At 45.7% G+C, this 15,672-nt stretch overlaps 1 long non-coding RNA gene across 1 annotated transcript in view; it reads left to right on the plus strand.

The window, feature by feature from the left end:
• LOC135051304 (uncharacterized) overlaps positions 1-15,672 on the plus strand; it is a 109,271-nt gene that overhangs the window by 9,500 nt on the left and 84,099 nt on the right. The window lies entirely within an intron of this gene.

Genomic DNA, 15,672 nt, shown 5'->3' on the forward strand with positions numbered 1-15,672 from the left:
ATGTGCAGTTACATCTGGTTTCAGTATATTTCCATGCTATTCTCAGTTATACATATATTAAATGTTTAGGGTTGCCTTGTCAGCTGGTTAGAATATAAACACATGAAGCGTGCTGATCTGCCATTCTGTTTCTAGGCTGCATGGTTGCACATAGTTGATCAGACATATAGCAAGTGTAGTATCAAATTCCAGTGCAGCCATGTGAAGTGTGATTTTTATTTATCAGGTTTACCAAAGTGTTCAGCCTACCTTTGTAATTATTATCTATAAATATTTAGGGGCCTATGTAGTAATAATAAGAATTTACTTACCGATAATTCTATTTCTCATAGTCCGTAGTGGATGCTGGGGACTCCGTAAGGACCATGGGGAATAGCGGCTCCGCAGGAGACTGGGCACATCTAAAGAAAGCTTTAGGACTATCTGGTGTGCACTGGCTCCTCCCCCTATGACCCTCCTCCAAGCCTCAGTTAGGATACTGTGCCCGGACGAGCGTACACAATAAGGAAGGATTTTGAATCCCGGGTAAGACTCATACCAGCCACACCAATCACACCGTATAACCTGTGATCTGAACCCAGTTAACAGCATGATAACAGAGGAGCCTCTGAAAGATGGCTCACAACAATAATAACCCGATTTTTGTAACAATAACTATGTACAAGTATTGCAGACAATCCGCACTTGGGATGGGCGCCCAGCATCCACTACGGACTATGAGAAATAGAATTATCGGTAAGTAAATTCTTATTTTCTCTAACGTCCTAAGTGGATGCTGGGGACTCCGTAAGGACCATGGGGATTATACCAAAGCTCCCAAACGGGCGGGAGAGTGCGGATGACTCTGCAGCACCAAATGAGAGAACTCCAGGTCCTCCTCAGCCAGGATATCAATTTTGTAGAATTTTACAAACGTATATGCTCCTGACCAAGTAGCTGCTCGGCAAAGTTGTAAAGCCGAGACCCCTCGGGCAGCCGCCCAAGATGAGCCCACCTTCCTTGTGGAGTGGGCATTTACAGATTTTTGGCTGTGGCAGGCCTGCCACAGAATGTGCAAGCTGAATTGTACTACAAATCCAACGAGCAATAGTCTGCTTAGAAGCAGGAGCACCCAGCTTGTTGGGTGCATACAGGATAAACAGCGAGTCAGATTTCCTGACTCCAGCCGTCCTGGAAACATATATTTTCAGGGCCCTGACAACGTCTAGCAACTTGGAGGCCTCCAAGTCCCTAGTAACCGCAGGCACCACAATAGGTTGGTTCAGGTGAAACGCTGAAACCACCTTGGGGAGAAACTGAGGACGAGTCCTCAATTCCGCCCTGTCCGAATGGAAAATCAGATAAGGGCTTTTTCAGGATAAAGCCGCCAATTCTGACACGCGCCTGGCCCAGGCCAGGGCCAACAGCATGACCACTTTTCATGTGAGATATTTTAACTCCACAGATTTAAGTGGTTCAAACCAATGTGACTTTTGGAACCCAAAACTACATTGAGATCCCAAAGTGCCACTGGAGGCACAAAAGGAGGCTGTATATGCAGTACCCCTTTTACAAACGTCTGAACTTCAGGGACTGAAGCTAGTTCTTTTTGGAAGAAAATTGACAGGGCCGAAATTTGAACCTTAATGGACCCCAATTTCAGGCCCATAGACACTCCTGTTTGCAGGAAATGTAGGAATCGACCCAGTTGAATTTCCTCCGTCGGGCCTTACTGGCCTCGCACCACGCAACATATTTTCGCCAATTGCGGTGATAATGTTTTTGCGGTTACATCCTTCCTGGCTTTGATCAGGATAGGGATGACTTCATCCGGAATGCCTTTTTTCCTTCAGGATCCGGCGTTCAACCGCCATGCCGTCAAACGCAGCCGCGGTAAGTCTTGGAACAGACAGGGTCCTTGCTGGAGCAGGTCCCTTCTTAGAGGTAGAGGCCACGGATCCTCCGTGAGCATCTCTTGAAGTTCCGGTTACCAAGTCCTTCTTGGCCAATCCGGAACCACGAATATAGTGCTTACTCCTCTCCATCTTATCAATCTCAGTACCTTGGGTATGAGAGGCAGAGGAGGGAACACATACCCTGACTGGTACACCCACGGTGTTACCAGAGCGTCTACAGCTTATTGCCTGAGGGTCCCTGGACCTGGCGCAATACCTGTCGAGTTTTTAATCATGTGGAAGACTTCTGGGTGAAGTCCCCACTCTCCCGGGTGGAGGTCGTGCTGAGGAAGTCTGCTTCCCAGTTGTCCACTCCCGGAATGAATACTGCTGACAGTGCTATCACATGATTTTCCGCCCAGCGAAGAATCCTTGCAGCTTCTGCCATTGCCCTCCTGCTTCTTGTGCCACCCTGTCTGTTTACGTGGGTGACTGCCGTGATGTTGTCCGACTGGATCAACACCGGCTGACCTTGAAGCAGAAGTCTTGCTAAGCTTAGAGCATTGTAAATGTCCCTTAGCTTCAGGATATTTATGTGAAGTGATGTCTCCAGGCTTAACCATAAGCCCTGGATATTTCTTCCCTGTGTGACTGCTCCCCAGCCTCGCAGGCTGGCATCCGTGGTCACCAGGACCCAGTCCTGAATGCCTAATCTGCGGCCCTCTAGAAGATGAGCACTCTGCAACCACCACAGGAGGGACACCCTTGTCCTTGGTGACAGGGTTATCCGCTGATGCATCTGAAGATGCGACCCGGACCATTTGTCCAGCAGGTCCCACTGGAAAGTTCTTGCGTGGAATCTGCCGAATGGGATTGCTTCGTAGGAAGCCACCATTTTACCCAGAACCCTTGTGCATTGATGCACTGAGACTTGGCTCGGTTTTAGGAGGTTCCTGACTAGCTCGGATAACTCCCTGGCTTTCTCCTCCGGGAGAAACACCTTTTTCTGGACTGTGTCCAGGATCATCCCTAGGAACAGAAGACACGTCGTCGGAACCAGGTGCGATTTTGGAATATTGAGAATCCAATCGTGCTGCCGCAACACTACCTGAGATAGTGCTACACCGACCTCCAACTGTTCCCTGGATCTTACCCTTATCAGGGAATTGTCCAGGTAAGGGATAACTAAAATTCCCTTCCTTCGAAGGAATATCATAATTTCGGCCATTACCTTGGTAAAGACCCAGGGTGCCGTGGACCTTCCATACGGCAGCGTCTGAACTGATAGTGACAGTTCTGTACCATAAACCTGAGGTACCCTTGGTGAGAAGGGTAAATTTTGACATGAAGGTAAGCATCCTTGATGCCCCGAGACATCATGTAGTCCCCTTCTTCCAGGTTCGCAATCACTGCTCTGAGTGACTCAATCTTGAATTTGAACCTCTGTATGTAAGTGTTCAAAGATTTTAGATTTAGAATCGGTCTCACCGAGCCGTCCGGCTTCGGTACCACAACAGTGTGGAATAATACCCCGTTCCCTGTTGCAGGAGGGGTATCTTGATTATCACCTGCTGGGAATACAGCTTGTGAATGGCTTCCAAAACTGTCTCCCTGTCAAAAGGAGACATCGGTAAAGCCGACTTTAGGAAACGGCGAGGGGGAGACGTCTCGAATTCTAATTTGTACCCCTGAGATATCACCTGAAGGATCCAGGGGTCTACTTGCGAGTGAGCCCACTGCGCGCTGAAATTCATTGAGACGGGCCCCCCACCGTGCCTGATTCTGCTTGTAAAGCCCCAGCGTATACTGAGGGCTTGGCAGAGGCGGGAGAGGGTTTCTGTTCCTGGGAACTGGCTGATTTCTGCAGCCTTTTTCCTCTCCCTCTGTCACGGGGCAGAAATGAGGAACCTTTTGCCCGCTTGTCCACGAAAAGACTGCGCCTGATAATACGGCGTCTTCTCATGTTGAGAGGCGACCTGGGGTACAAACGTGGAATTCCCAGCTGTTGCCGTGGCCACCAGGTCTGAAAGACCGACCCCAAATAACTCCTCCCCTTAATAAAGCAAATCTTCCAAATGCCGTTTGGAATACGCATCACCTGACCACTGATGTGTCCATAACCCTCTACTGATAGAAATGGACAACGCACTTAGACTTAATGCCAGTCGGCAAATATTCCGCTGTGCATCCCGCATATATAGAAATGCATCTTTTAAATGCTCTATAGGCAAAAATATACTGTCCCTATCTAGGGTATCAATATTTTCAGTCAGGGAATCCGACCACGCCAACCCAGCACTGCACATCCAGGCTGAGGCGATTTCTGGTCGCAGTATAACACCAGTATGTGTGTAAATACCTTTTAGGATACCCTCCTGCTTTCTATCAGCAGGATCCTTAAGGGCGGCCATCTCAGGCAAAGGTAGAGCCCTTACAAGCGTGTGAGCGCTTTATCCACCCTAGGGGGTGTTTCCCAACGCACCCTAACCTCTGGCGGGAAAGGATATAATGCCAATAACATTTTAGAAATTATCAGTTGTTATCGGGGGAAACCCACGCATCATCACACACCTCATTTAATTTCTCAGATTCAGGAAGACTACAGGTAGTTTTTCCTCACCGAACATAATACCCCTTTTTGGTGGTACTCGTATTATCAGAAATGTGTAAAACATTTTTCATTGCCTCAATCATGTAACGTGTGGCCCTACTGGAAGTCACATTTGTCTCTTCACCGTCGACACTGGAGTCAGTATCCGTGTCGGCGTCTATATCTGCCATCTGAGGTAACGGGCGCTTTAGAGCCCCTGACGGCCTATGAGACGTCTGGACAGGCACAAGCTGAGTAGCCGGCTGTCTCATGTCAACCACTGTCTTTTATACAGAGCTGACACTGTCACGTAATTCCTTCCAACAGTTCATCCACTCAGGTGTCGACCCCCTAGGGGGTGACATCACAATTACAGGCAATCTGCTCCGTCTCCACATCATTTTTCTCCTCATACATGTCGACACAGAAGTACCGACATACAGCACACACACAGGGAATGCTCTGATAGAGGACAGGACCCCACTAGCCCTTTGGGGAGACAGAGGGAGAGTTTGCCAGCACACACCAGAGCGCTATATATATACAGGGATAACCTTATATAAGTGTTTTTCCCCTTATAGCTGCTGTATAGTTAATAATACTGCGCCTAATTAGTGCCCCCCTCTCTTTTTTTAACCCTTTCTGTAGTGTAGTGACTGCAAGGGAGAGCCAGGGAGCTTCCCTCCAACGGAGCTGTGAGGGAAAATGGCGCCAGTGTGCTGAGGAGATAGGCTCCGCCCCCTTATCGGCGGCCTTATCTCCCGTTTTTCTATGTATTCTGGCAGGGGTTAAATGCATCCATATAGCCCAGGAGCCATACTGAACACGGCCACAGGGCTCATAAAGAAGATTCCGGGGTGGGGGGGCAATGTGCACGTGGGGCCTGTTTTGTTTATTGACTTGTGAGGGGTGGTGCTGCCACCATGGTTTCATGGTATACCTCTGGTGCTGACATGTGGGGCCACTTCTACTAATTTTTCCAGGGCTACTTTAAGTTACATATCCACCCCAGGCCTATTGTGAGAGTTACCCAGGCAGATAGACATGGAGAAACTGTTGCTGAATATCGTAAGTTTTTAGTAATCAACAAAAACTAATAGCCCTATACATTTTTTAAATAAACTTTGGCAGTTTTTACATAATTTTATGTGTCTGGTATGATATACCGGCAGACGGGATGCCTGCTGTCAATATAATGACAGTGGCATCCCGTCTGCAGGAATACCATCAGGGAGGCAGCGAGTCCCCTTGCGGGAAATCTGCGCTCGCCATGCTGCGGCACCGGTGGTGAGCTTAGCTCACCACAGGTTCTATTCTAACTCGGTTGGTGGTGTGGCATTTTGACTGCATCCCAATTTTACGTATCTATTTGTGTACTAATATGCTTAACATACTATCCCTTTAAACAGGGACAATCATGAATTACTCAGGTTCTGTGGCTTGCTGACTACAAGCTAGTGATGAGCGGGTTCGGTTTCTCCGAAACCGAACCCCCCCGAACTTCACCTTTTTCACACGGGTCCGAGGCAGGTTAGAACCTGCCCGCCTTGCTCGGCTAACCCGAGCGCGCCCGAACGTCATCATCCCGCTGTCGGATTCTCGGGAGATTCGGATTCTATATAAGCAGACGCGCGTCGCCGCCATTTTCACTCGTGCATTGGAGATGATAGGGAGAGGACGTGGCTGGTGTCCTCTCCGTTTATTGTAGAAGTTGATTGATTTACTTTATATCTTATTTGTGGGGAGGATTGGGGAGCAGCTGTTAGGAGGAGTACAGTGCAGAGTTTTGCTGATAAGTGACCACCAGTTTTTATCCGTTCTCTGCCTGAAAAAAACGCTCCATACCATATCTGTGCTCAGTGTGCTGCATGATATATCTGTGCTGAGTGCTCACACTGCTTAATTGTGGGGACTGGGGAGCAGCTATAGCAGGAGTACAGTGCAGAGTTTTGCTGACAGTGACCACCAGTATACGTTGTCTGCCTGAAAAACACTCCATATCTGTGCTCACAGTGTGCTGCTTTATTGTGGGGACTGGGGACCACCAGTATAATTAATATTATATAGGAGTAGTACAGTGCAGAGTGCACTGCTGTACCTACCTCTGTGTCGTCACTCGTCATCCATTAAGTATACTATCCATCTGCATTGTATACCTGTGGTGCATTTTAGACTAGTTTAGCAGTTTGCTGACAGTGTCCACCAGTATACTATATATAGCAGTACGGTAGGCCACTGCTGTACCTACCTCTGTGTCGTCACTCGTCATCCATTAAGTATACTATCCATCTACATTCTATACCTGTGGTGCATTTTAGACAGTTTTGCAGTTTGCTGACAGTGTCCACCAGTATACTATATATAGCAGTATGGTAGGCCACTGCTGTGTACCTACCTCTGTGTCGTCACTCGTCATCCATTAAGTATACTATCCATCTGCATTCTATACCTGTGGTGCATTTTAGATAGTTTTGCAGTTTGCTGACAGTGTCCACCATTATACTATATATAGCAGTACGGTAGGCCACTGCTGTGTACCTACCTCTGTGTCGTCACTCGTCATCCATTAAGTATACTATCCATCTACATTCTATACCTGTGGTGCATTTTAGACAGTTTTGCAGTTTGCTGACAGTGTCCACCAGTATACTATATATAGCAGTACGGTAGGCCACTGCTGTGTACCTACCTCTGTGCCGTCACTTATCATCCATTAAGTATACTATCCATCTGCATTCTATACCTGTGGTGCATTTTAGACAGTTTTGCAGTTTGCTGACAGTGTCCACCAGTATACTATATATAGCAGTACGGTAGTCCACTGCTGTACCTACCTCTGTGTCGTCACTCGTCATCCATTAAGTATACTATCCATCTACATTCTATACCTGTGGTGCATTTTAGACAGTTTTGCAGTATGCTGACAGTGTCCACCAGTATACTATATATAGCAGTACGGTAGGCCACTGCTGTGTACCTACCTCTGTGTCGTCACTCGTCATCCATTAAGTATACTATCCATCTACATTCTATACCTGTGGTGCATTTTAGACAGTTTTGCAGTTTGCTGACAGTGTCCACCAGTATACTACATATAGCAGTACGGTAGGCCACTGCGGTGTACCTACCTCTGTGTCGTCACTCGTCATCCATTAAGTATACTATCCATCTACATTCTATACCTGTGGTGCATTTTAGACAGTTTTGCAGTTTGCTGACAGTGTCCACCAGTATACTATATATAGCAGTACGGTGGGCCACTGCTGTGTACCTACCTCTGTGTCGTCACTCGTCATCCATTAAGTATACTATCCATCTACATTCTATATATATATTCTATATAATTCCACACATTAAAAAATGGAGAACAAAAATGTGGAGGTCAAAGGGAAAGATCAAGATCCACTTTCACCTCGTGCTGAAGCTGCTGCCACTAGTCATGGCCGAGACGATGAAATGCCATCAACGTCGTCTGCCAAGGCCGATGCCCAATGTCATAGTAGAGAGCATGTAAAATCCAAAACACAAAAGTTCAGTAAAATGACCCAAAAATCAAAATTAAAAGCGTCTGAGGAGAAGCGTAAACTTGCCAATATGCCATTTACGACACGGAGTGGCAAGGAACGGCTGAGGCCCTGGCCTATGTTCATGGCTAGTGGTTCAGCTTCAAATGAGGATGGAAGCACTCATCCTCTCGCTAGAAAAAAGAAAAGACTTAAGCTGGCAAAAGCACAGCAAAGAACTGTGCGTTCTTCAAAATCACAAATCCCCAAGGAGAGTCCAATTGTGTCGGTTGCGATGCCTGACCTTCCCAACACTGGACGGGAAGAGCTTGCGCCTTCCACCATTTGCACGCCCCCTGCAAGTGCTGGAAGGAGCACCCGCAGTCCAGTTCCTGATAGTCAAATTGAAGATGTCACTGTTGAAGTACACCAGGATGAGGATATGGGTGTTGCTGGCGCTGGGGAGGAAATTGACAAGGAGGATTCTGATGGTGAGGTGGTTTGTTTAAGTCAGGCACCCGGGGAGACACCTGTTGTCTGTGGGAGGAATATGGCCCTTGACATGCCTGGTCAAAATACAAAAAAAATCAGCTCTTCGGTGTGGAATTATTTCAACACAAATGTGGACAACAGGTGTCAAGCCGTGTGTTGCCTTTGTCAAGCTGTAATAAGTAGGGGTAAGGACGTTAACCACCTCGGAACATCCTCCCTTATACGTCACCTGCAGCGCATTCATCATAAGTCAGTGACAAGTTCAAAAACTTTGGGTGACAGCGGAAGCAGTCCACTGACCACTAAATCCCTTCCTCTTGTAACCAAGCTCCTGCAAACCACACCACCAACTCCCTCAGTGTCAATTTCCTCCTTACCCAGGAAAGCCAATAGTCCTGCAGGCCATGTCACTGTCAAGTCTTATGAGTCCTCTCCTGCCTGGGATTCCTCCGATGCATCCTTGAGTGTAACGCCTACTGCTGCTGGCGCTGCTGTTGTTGCTGCTGGGAGTCGATCGGCATCCCAGAGGGGAAGTCGGAAGACCACCTGTACTACTTCCAGTAAGCAATTGACTGTCCAACAGTCCTTTGCGAGGAAGATGAAATATCACAGCAGTCATCCTGCTGAAAAGCGGATAACTGAGGCCTTGGCAGCCTGGGCGGTGAGAAACGTGGTTCCGGTATCCATCGTTAATTCAGAGCCAACTAGAGACTTGATTGAGGTACTGTGTGCCCGGTACCAAATACCATCTAGGTTCCATTTCTCTAGGCAGGCGATACCGAAAATGTACACAGACCTCAGAAAAAGACTCACCAGTGTCCTAAAAAATGCAGTTGTACCCAATGTCCACTTAACCACGGACATGTGGACAAGTGGAGCAGGGCAGACTCAGGACTATATGACTGTGACAGCCCACTGGGTAGATGTATTGCCTCCCGCAGCAAGAACAGCAGCGGCGGCACCAGTAGCAGCATCTCGCAAACGCCAACTCGTTCCTAGGCAGGCTACGCTTTGTATCACCGCTTTCCAGAATAGGCACACAGCTGAAAACCTCTTACGGCAACTGAGGAAGATCATCGCAGAATGGCTTACCCCAATTGGACTCTCCTGGGGATTTGTGACATCGGACAACGCCAGCAATATTGTGCGTGCATTACATCTGGGCAAATTCCATCACGTCCCATGTTTTGCACATACCTTGAATTTGGTGGTGCAGAATTATTTAAAAAACGACAGGGGCGTGCAAGAGATGCTGTCGGTGGCCCGAAGAATTGCAGGCCACTTTCGGCATTCAGGCACCGCGTACAGAAGACTGGAGCACCACCAAACATTCCTGAACCTGCCCTGCCATCATCTGAAGCAAGAGGTGGTAACGAGGTGGAATTCAACCCTCTATATGCTTCAGAGGATGGAGGAGCAGCAAAAGGCCATTCAAGCCTACACATCTGGCCACGATATAGGCAAAGGAGGTGGAATGCACCTGTTTCAAGCGCAGTGGAGAATGATTTCAACGTTGTGCAAGGTTCTGCAACCCTTTGAACTTGCCACACGTGAAGTCAGTTCAGACACTGCCAGCCTGAGTCAGGTCATTCCCCTCATCAGGCTTTTGCAGAAGAAGCTGGAGACATTGAAGGAGGAGCTAAAACAGAGCGATTCTGCTAGGCATGTGGGACTTGTGGATGGAGCCCTTAATTCGCTTAACCAGGATTCACGGGTGGTCAATCTGTTGAAATCAGAGCACTACATTTTGGCCACCGTGCTCGATCCTAGATTTAAAACCTACGTTGTATCTCTCTTTCCGACAGACACAAGTATGCAGAGGTTCAAAGACCTGCTGGTGAGAAAATTGTCAAGTCAAGCGGAACGTGACCCGTCACCATCTCCTCCTTCACATTCTCCCGCAACTGGGGGTGCGAGGAAAAGGCTAAGAATTCCGAGCCCACCCGCTGGCGGTGATGCAGGGCAGTCTGGAGCGAGTGCTGACATCTGGTCCGGACTGAAGGACCTGGCAACGATTACTGACATGTCGTCTACTGTCACTGCATATGATTCTCTCACCATTGAAAGAATATATAGACCAGAAAGCACAGCGTGACATACCAGTGTAAAAAACTATAGTGTTAATAAATTAGTATTTAAGAAGCCGAAGCTATAGAGGGGGTGATACAAACATGAAATGTAATTAAAATAGAGAAATAGTGTTAGAAAATTAATAAGTGAAAAGTGTTAATAGAATGTAAAGGTATGCCACACTAAAGCCATCCAGCTCAGCCAGTCCAGAGGCACCACACCTCACACCTCCATTACCCCAATCTGGGTCTAATATTAACCAGCAAGGAGTCACATGATAATGGCTCCTTACTAAAATATGTCTAAGCTAAGAGCTACTTACCTTGGAGCAACCCCATAATGCTCCATGTGGCATGTCAGGGCCTGCACCTCCTCCTAATGCAGAAACCTCTCTGCCTCTCACAACATACATATAGATTGGTAAATGCTCAATTAGCTTAGTGATATCATTCAGGTGCTCGAAAGGAAGGGGTATTTCTGAGCAAGAAAAAAAGCAATTGTTTCCCCAGCACACTGAATGGATAACAGTAACCAGATATAAATCCCACATGATAATAGAATTCAGAGATCTTCGTTACACATATTTGCGCAAATGTGTGGTTAAGCCCCAAAGCCGCATCAAGGCCTCTCTGTATATTTGGGGTCCCTAGCGCTATATCTAGGTGCAGGGTGTGGCACCCCAAAACACCAGAATGAACCAGAAAGCACAGCGTGACATACCAGTGTAAAAAACTATAGTGTTAATAAATTAGTATTTAAGAAGCCGAAGCTATAGAGGGGGTGATACAAACATGAAATGTAATTAAAATAGAGAAATAGTGTTAGAAAATTAATAAGTGAAAAGTGTTAATAGAATGTAAAGGTATGCCACACTAAAGCCATCACTAAGCTAATTGAGCATTTACCAATCTATATGTATGTTGTGAGAGGCAGAGAGGTTTCTGCATTAGGAGGAGGTGCAGGCCCTGACATGCCACATGGAGCATTATGGGGTTGCTCCAAGGTAAGTAGCTCTTAGCTTAGACATATTTTAGTAAGGAGCCATTATCATGTGACTCCTTGCTGGTTAATATTAGACCCAGATTGGGGTAATGGAGGTGTGAGGTGTGGTGCCTCTGGACTGGCTGAGCTGGATGGCTTTAGTGTGGCATACCTTTACATTCTATTAACACTTTTCACTTATTAATTTTCTAACACTATTTCTCTATTTTAATTACATTTCATGTTTGTATCACCCCCTCTATAGCTTCGGCTTCTTAAATACTAATTTATTAACACTATAGTTTTTTACACTGGTATGTCACGCTGTGCTTTCTGGTTCATTCTGGTGTTTTGGGGTGCCACACCCTGCACCTAGATATAGCGCTAGGGACCCCAAATATACAGAGAGGCCTTGATGCGGCTTTGGGGCTTAACCACACATTTGCGCAAATATGTGTAACGAAGATCTCTGAATTCTATTATCATGTGGGATTTATATCTGGTTACTGTTATCCATTCAGTGTGCTGGGGAAACAATTGCTTTTTTTCTTGCTCAGAAATACCCCTTCCTTTCGAGCACCTGAATGATATCACTAAGCTAATTGAGCATTTACCAATCTATATGTATGTTGTGAGAGGCAGAGAGGTTTCTGCATTAGGAGGAGGTGCAGGCCCTGACATGCCACATGGAGCATTATGGGGTTGCTCCAAGGTAAGTAGCTCTTAGCTTAGACATATTTTAGTAAGGAGCCATTATCATGTGACTCCTTGCTGGTTAATATTAGACCCAGATTGGGGTAATGGAGGTGTGAGGTGTGGTGCCTCTGGACTGGCTGAGCTGGATGGCTTTAGTGTGGCATACCTTTACATTCTATTAACACTTTTCACTTATTAATTTTCTAACACTATTTCTCTATTTTAATTACATTTCATGTTTGTATCACCCCCTCTATAGCTTCGGCTTCTTAAATACTAATTTATTAACACTATAGTTTTTTACACTGGTATGTCACGCTGTGCTTTCTGGTTCATTCTGGTGTTTTGGGGTGCCACACCCTGCACCTAGATATAGCGCTAGGGACCCCAAATATACAGAGAGGCCTTGATGCGGCTTTGGGGCTTAACCACACATTTGCGCAAATATGTGTAACGAAGATCTCTGAATTCTATTATCATGTGGGATTTATATCTGGTTACTGTTATCCATTCAGTGTGCTGGGGAAACAATTGCTTTTTTTCTTGCTCAGAAATACCCCTTCCTTTCGAGCACCTGAATGATATCACTAAGCTAATTGAGCATTTACCAATCTATATGTATGTTGTGAGAGGCAGAGAGGTTTCTGCATTAGGAGGAGGTGCAGGCCCTGACATGCCACATGGAGCATTATGGGGTTGCTCCAAGGTAAGTAGCTCTTAGCTTAGACATATTTTAGTAAGGAGCCATTATCATGTGACTCCTTGCTGGTTAATATTAGACCCAGATTGGGGTAATGGAGGTGTGAGGTGTGGTGCCTCTGGACTGGCTGAGCTGGATGGCTTTAGTGTGGCATACCTTTACATTCTATTAACACTTTTCACTTATTAATTTTCTAACACTATTTCTCTATTTTAATTACATTTCATGTTTGTATCACCCCCTCTATAGCTTCGGCTTCTTAAATACTAATTTATTAACACTATAGTTTTTTACACTGGTATGTCACGCTGTGCTTTCTGGTTCATTCTGGTGTTTTGGGGTGCCACACCCTGCACCTAGATATAGCGCTAGGGACCCCAAATATACAGAGAGGCCTTGATGCGGCTTTGGGGCTTAACCACACATTTGCGCAAATATGTGTAACGAAGATCTCTGAATTCTATTATCATGTGGGATTTATATCTGGTTACTGTTATCCATTCAGTGTGCTGGGGAAACAATTGCTTTTTTTCTTGCTCAGAAATACCCCTTCCTTTCGAGCACCTGAATGATATCACTAAGCTAATTGAGCATTTACCAATCTATATGTATGTTGTGAGAGGCAGAGAGGTTTCTGCATTAGGAGGAGGTGCAGGCCCTGACATGCCACATGGAGCATTATGGGGTTGCTCCAAGGTAAGTAGCTCTTAGCTTAGACATATTTTAGTAAGGAGCCATTATCATGTGACTCCTTGCTGGTTAATATTAGACCCAGATTGGGGTAATGGAGGTGTGAGGTGTGGTGCCTCTGGACTGGCTGAGCTGGATGGCTTTAGTGTGGCATACCTTTACATTCTATTAACACTTTTCACTTATTAATTTTCTAACACTATTTCTCTATTTTAATTACATTTCATGTTTGTATCACCCCCTCTATAGCTTCGGCTTCTTAAATACTAATTTATTAACACTATAGTTTTTTACACTGGTATGTCACGCTGTGCTTTCTGGTTCATTCTGGTGTTTTGGGGTGCCACACCCTGCACCTAGATATAGCGCTAGGGACCCCAAATATACAGAGAGGCCTTGATGCGGCTTTGGGGCTTAACCACACATTTGCGCAAATATGTGTAACGAAGATCTCTGAATTCTATTATCATGTGGGATTTATATCTGGTTACTGTTATCCATTCAGTGTGCTGGGGAAACAATTGCTTTTTTTCTTGCTCAGAAATACCCCTTCCTTTCGAGCACCTGAATGATATCACTAAGCTAATTGAGCATTTACCAATCTATATGTATGTTGTGAGAGGCAGAGAGGTTTCTGCATTAGGAGGAGGTGCAGGCCCTGACATGCCACATGGAGCATTATGGGGTTGCTCCAAGGTAAGTAGCTCTTAGCTTAGACATATTTTAGTAAGGAGCCATTATCATGTGACTCCTTGCTGGTTAATATTAGACCCAGATTGGGGTAATGGAGGTGTGAGGTGTGGTGCCTCTGGACTGGCTGAGCTGGATGGCTTTAGTGTGGCATACCTTTACATTCTATTAACACTTTTCACTTATTAATTTTCTAACACTATTTCTCTATTTTAATTACATTTCATGTTTGTATCACCCCCTCTATAGCTTCGGCTTCTTAAATACTAATTTATTAACACTATAGTTTTTTACACTGGTATGTCACGCTGTGCTTTCTGGTTCATTCTGGTGTTTTGGGGTGCCACACCCTGCACCTAGATATAGCGCTAGGGACCCCAAATATACAGAGAGGCCTTGATGCGGCTTTGGGGCTTAACCACACATTTGCGCAAATATGTGTAACGAAGATCTCTGAATTCTATTATCATGTGGGATTTATATCTGGTTACTGTTATCCATTCAGTGTGCTGGGGAAACAATTGCTTTTTTTCTTGCTCAGAAATACCCCTTCCTTTCGAGCACCTGAATGATATCACTAAGCTAATTGAGCATTTACCAATCTATATGTATGTTGTGAGAGGCAGAGAGGTTTCTGCATTAGGAGGAGGTGCAGGCCCTGACATGCCACATGGAGCATTATGGGGTTGCTCCAAGGTAAGTAGCTCTTAGCTTAGACATATTTTAGTAAGGAGCCATTATCATGTGACTCCTTGCTGGTTAATATTAGACCCAGATTGGGGTAATGGAGGTGTGAGGTGTGGTGCCTCTGGACTGGCTGAGCTGGATGGCTTTAGTGTGGCATACCTTTACATTCTATTAACACTTTTCACTTATTAATTTTCTAACACTATTTCTCTATTTTAATTACATTTCATGTTTGTATCACCCCCTCTATAGCTTCGGCTTCTTAAATACTAATTTATTAACACTATAGTTTTTTACACTGGTATGTCACGCTGTGCTTTCTGGTTCATTCTGGTGTTTTGGGGTGCCACACCCTGCACCTAGATATAGCGCTAGGGACCCCAAATATACAGAGAGGCCTTGATGCGGCTTTGGGGCTTAACCACACATTTGCGCAAATTTGTGTAACGAAGATCTCTGAATTCTATTATCATGTGGGATTTATATCTGGTTACTGTTATCCATTCAGTGTGCTGGGGAAACAATTGCTTTTTTTCTTGCTCAGAAATACCCCTTCCTTTCGAGCACCTGAATGATATCACTAAGCTAATTGAGCATTTACCAATCTATATGTATGTTGTGAGAGGCAGAGAGGTTTCTGCATTAGGAGGAGGTGCAGGCCCTGACATGCCACATGGAGCATTATGGGGTTGCTCCAAG

This window comes from Pseudophryne corroboree, chromosome 2 (assembly GCF_028390025.1).
Source record: "Pseudophryne corroboree isolate aPseCor3 chromosome 2, aPseCor3.hap2, whole genome shotgun sequence".
NCBI lineage: Eukaryota > Metazoa > Chordata > Amphibia > Anura > Myobatrachidae > Pseudophryne > Pseudophryne corroboree.